At 42.0% G+C, this 5,259-nt stretch overlaps 1 pseudogene; it reads left to right on the top strand.

Annotated features, from left to right (window-relative positions):
* Positions 1-1,954: 1,954 nt before the first annotated feature.
* LOC101575379 lies at positions 1,955-2,433 on the top strand (annotated as a pseudogene).
* The last annotated feature ends 2,826 nt before the right edge of the window (positions 2,434-5,259 follow it).

The raw sequence follows: 5,259 nt of genomic DNA on the forward strand, positions 1-5,259 counted from the left end.
GGCCCACGCTGCGCCTGGGCTGGGACTGGTCCCGCCGGCGCAGGGTAGCAGGGGGGCGGGTACTTTTTAAACTCAGCAGAAGAAAGCTGGCATGATGGTGGATATAGCTGCCCGCTGAGGGAGAAGTATTTGTAAAACATGTGAGATGAAGAGTTAATACTTGTAATATATGAAATTATCTAAAAACCAAACAAGCACACAACAGGCAAACCTAAGCATCATGAATATCTAAATCACAGCAGTTATAAGTAACCCAAAATATAAAGAGAGATGCTCAACTTCACTATTAACAAGCAAATACAAGTTAAAACTAAAGGCCATGCAATGTTAAACATTTGTTTTGAAATAACTAATGGAGACCATCAAGTTCTTGCTGAGGCCCAAGAAAATAGAAATTAGAAAATACACAATTTTTAGGAGCATCAGATAATATGATTCATTTGGAAGTATCTATTAAAATGTGAATATAATTGGGCTATCGATTTACCATTTAGCGATCTTGTATAAAAGAGTAGTACCTGCTGGCCGTGGTGGTGCAGGCCTGCAACCCCAGCATCCTGGGAGGCTGAGGCAGGAGGACTGCAAATTTAAGTTTCACCTGAGCAACTTAGAAATTTAATGAGACCTTGTCTTAAAATAAGAAAAAGAGTGGGCAGGCAGCTCAGTGTCAAAACTTGGATCAATATGTAGCACTGAAAAAAAGTCCTCATATTAAAACTGTGTATGTAAATTTGTATCTATGTCATATTTTTTTTTCTTTTCAAAGTTTTATTGATAAACAGATAGTAATGAGACAGTTTCAAATCAAATCGAAAGTACAGTTTGAACAAATAATACACTGCATATATTCTTCTTAGTGGTTAATTGCTGTACAAGATGCAGACTTGTGATCCTAATTACAAACACCATTAGAAAAAATCATTCTATTCATTAAGAGAATGCAACTATATATCTATCCCAACCACTTTGAATACACAGATACAAAATGGACATTCATAGTTATACCCCATTTTTTTTAAGTACCATTATTGAATATTATAGGTGTGTAACTCAGCAAAATATTCTAAAAGAGTCCAGTGGCCCATAATAGCATTGGGTCTTCTGTTTAACTGGCAATGTCAGAAATTATTGACCTGAGTCCCCCACAGCTCAACATAACAACATGGCTTTACTTCCTATATTTCGTCTTCATACTTTTCTACTGGATGGTTAAGACCAAGGTAAAGCAGGACCTGTGCAACAAGAGTTGTAGCTTTTTGGTCTGAGAAGGTCAGTGAAATGCCCTCAGGATTTATCCTGAGATCCTGTACCTCAGATTGTAGAACCTTTGTCAGTGTCAGCCATGTGGATGAGTCACGGCCAATGCTTGGCCAATGTGCTCTCTGTGAAAGCCTGAGAGAGTGTCTTCTCCTCATGTGACTCTCCTTAGGCACACTCTATGTCATCGATCACTTTCTTCTTTGGCCCCATAATCTTCTTGATCAGAAAATTTGGGACACTACCGAGGTACTCTATGTCATATTTGTAAAGCAAAAATGCCTGGAAAAAGAATTTAGAAGTATACCAGCCATAATCACTGTATGAGGGGTACACTTATAGAGTATACTAGAAAGATAGTAATTTTCGAAAAAGTAATTAAAAGAATTAATCTGAAAAAATAGCCCATGGAAAGTAAAGATTGCAGGGCCAACCTGATAGCTCAACTGACTAAAGTGGCCGCTTTGGCAGAACACAGAGGCAGGGTTTGATCCCTGGGCCTGCCGTGCTGGCCCTACCCCTGGGGCGCAGTGAGACTGCGATTGCCACTGGGCATGGTGGTGCGCAGCTGTAATCCCAGTGCTTGGGAGGCTGAAAATGGGAGAATCACTACAAGTCCATCTACATAGTGAGACCCTGAACACCCTGAAGATCCTGTCCTAAATTTAAAAAAAAAATTGCAAGATAAATCTAACAAATCATCAAGCGGTTCGAGCTGAAGGGCCTCTGCCTGGTGGCCCTGAAGTTCATGCGGGCCACGGAGGAACAACTGGAGCACCACTACAGCGAGCTGAAGGAGCGCCCCTTCTTGCCCAGCCTGGTGCAGTACATGCACCCGGCCGTGGTCGCCATGGTCTGGGAGGGGCTGAACGTGGTGAAGACGTGCCGCGTGATGCTGGGTGAGACCAACCCTGCTGACTCTAAGCCAGGCACCATCCGCGGGGACTTCTGCACCCAAGTGGGCAGGAACATCCTTCATGGTAGTGACTCAGTAAAAAGCGCTGAGAAGGAGATCAGCCTGTGGTTTAAGCCGGAAGAGCTGGTTGACTACAAGCCCTGTGCTCACAACTGGATCTATGAGTAGAGGTGGGAGCGCCTTGCCCTTGCTCCGCCCTCGTGGAGGACAGATGCAGCCTTCTTTTCTAAAGCCCATTTCCCAATAAAGTCTGGCATGGGAAAAAAAAAAAAAAAGATAAATCTAACAGACATACCACATTGATGTATGTATGTAGGTACATGCATACATGTGTATGTGTATGCCTATGTGTAAATGTATGCATGTATGCACGTGAACAGAAATGCACAGGCTTTGGACTGTGTATCTACAAGCATGGGCACTGGACTTTGTAACTTACACGAATTTACTCACGGAACTTCAGAATCACCCCTGTCTCTGGGCTGGAGGTCAGTGTTCTCCCTTGTGGAGCACAGCGTGCCCACATGTGGTAGACAGAACTGGTTCCAGCAACCGATTTCTAGAATCTGCAGCTCTTAACCCTCCATGGAAGGGGCTTCTAGCAGGTTCAGCACGGAGGTAGACATCTGGCCTGGGTGGGCTCTGCAGACCCCAGGGTCCTCCTCTGAGCCATCCCTGAGAGTTTGAGGGTTAGTCCAGACCTTTTAATTAACAATTGGGTGCCTTTTCTTCTCCGTAGCTGGTAGCTAAATTCTAGCCTTGATTTCTAAATTACAGCTCTGTGCAATCCAGTGGAAGGCCTGAGAACCACGGACGTTCAGGTTCTCCTGATAATACAAGCAGCTTGTGGAGAAAATGATAGGCACAGGGGTTTTTTTTTGGGGGGGTATCAAAGCCATGGTAATACTAATTCAATTCAAGCTTGGCAAGAATATTAATTATTACAAATTTAAAGCAGTAAGGAGAATGGTCTACATTTGCCTCAGGCTGTGTACAATGACCTAAAGGTGAGCCCTCTCACATTGTGCTTCAGAAGCATTTATTTATATCAGCATATTTGCTGCACATAATAGTATGTCCCTCAAGAAAGTGGCTACAAACACATAACACATCTTTGTACATCCTCTTCCTGTCGCCATCCTTCCCTTTCCCTCCATTTCTTGGTCTCTTTCCCATTTGTAAAAGTTCTACCTTCCTGTTTCTCATTATCTGTCTTTTATTTTATTTTATTTTATTTTATTTTATTTTATTTTATTTTATTTTATTTTATTTTATTTTATTTTATTTTATTTTATTTTATTTTATTTTATTTTATTTTATTGGTGTAACCAGGGTTTGAACTCAGGCCCTTGTGCTTGCCAGGGAAGCACTTATTCTACTGAGCTATCTCCCTGGCCCCATATCTTTTATTTTGCTTTTTAATTTATTTATACTTTGGGCTTCTGATGCAAGAAAAGCCATGTGATGTTTAAGACTCGAGTGTCTGATTTATTTCACTTACCATCTAGGCCTCAGGGCACATCGGTTTTCCTATGAGCGACTCAGACATATCCCTTTGATAGCACAGTGCCACTCCGCGGAGTGTAGACACCACATTTTCTTTATCCTTTCATCTGACGGCAGGTGAGCCTGGCTAAGATTTATGATGTCGAACAACCATGTTAGTCAGTGTGACAGCCAGAGTCTTACCTGCGCCTGCAGTTCTCTTGGTGAAGGCTTTGAGAAAGTGAAAAGCTTTGACTACGTAAAAACCCAACAGTAAGTGATGTCGTTGTCCACGTAAAAGTGATCATGCATTTATTTTAGGAAAATAAGCAGTGATTGCTCAAGTTAACAATGCAAACCAGCTGCAGGTTAAAATGTAAAAGTAGCTTTCCAAAGAGAAACTACATTTTTTCGGTGGTTTTCAGGACAATTTTTAGAATGCTTCAAGTGTCTCATGCTCTACCGACTGAGCTAGCCGGGCATAGAATGCTTTAATTGTGCAGCTGAATGCTAGATTTTTGTCTCTCTCCAAAAAAATCTAAAAAATTCTTTGCAAAATAGTTCTTATGTGTAGCATACACATGAATGTTAAGCCAGAGCAATGGGACTAATCTGTACCAAGGACATTCTAGAAATGTTTTAGTTATTTTTATGCATAACCAACTTAAATTTTATAACAATAAACATACATTTTCCTATATATTCTCAATATAGATACATTTTCATCTTTTTATAGACGGCAGGTTGAGGAAACAATTTGTGAAAGATGTTTGGCCATACACAGAACATGTGGAAGCAAAGGTACGGGGTGTGTGTGTGTGTGTGTGTGTGTGTGTGTATGAGTGTGTGTGTATGCCCAGGGTCTCACTACGCAGCTCGGACTTGTAGTGATCCTCCTGTTTTCAGCCTCCCTAGTGCTGGGATTACAGGCACACGCCACCAGGCCCACACTCCATCTATGGCTCAGTGTACCCAAGGGCAGGGCTGGCACAGCATGCAGTGCCAGGGATTGAACCCAAGGGTAGGTGTGTTTTTATCGCAACATCCAGATTCCTAACCCTGTACTCAGAGCCTGGAGAGCAGGCAAAGATGGAAAGCGGGTTTCAAGTGTCTTTGAGTCACTAGTTTTATTGCTTAGAAAACTAAGTGTTCGGAGTCAGAGCTCCTGAACTACCAAGTATCTGACATTATTGTCTAGAACATGTCATGTATATAGAGAAAGGTCTTTTATTCTGCTCTTTGAGCTGAGGAATGCCTTCTCTACATTTTCTAGGATAGAAGAAAATCTTAAAACAAAGATAATTGCTGTTTGAAAAACTTTTTTGTCTTTCTCTTTTTTTGAGATAAGGTCTCACTGTGTAGTTCAGGCTGGCCTTGAACTCACTTTGTAGCCCAGGCTGGCCTCAAACTTGGACAAATCTCCTGTATCAGCCTTCTGAGTGCTGGGGTTATAGGTGTCCACCATCACATCTGGCCAGCATTCATTTTTTTAATGTTTGAGATGTAAAGTTAAAATATTCAACTCTCAAAGAGTTTGAGTCTTCTCTTTTCTCCTCTCTTCCCCTCCCCTCCCCTTTCCCCTCCCCCCTCCCCTCCCCTCC

The sequence above is a fragment of the Octodon degus genome, unplaced genomic scaffold, assembly GCF_000260255.1.
Source record: "Octodon degus isolate 3935 unplaced genomic scaffold, OctDeg1.0 scaffold00015, whole genome shotgun sequence".
In the NCBI taxonomy this organism is placed as follows: Eukaryota; Metazoa; Chordata; class Mammalia; order Rodentia; family Octodontidae; genus Octodon; species Octodon degus.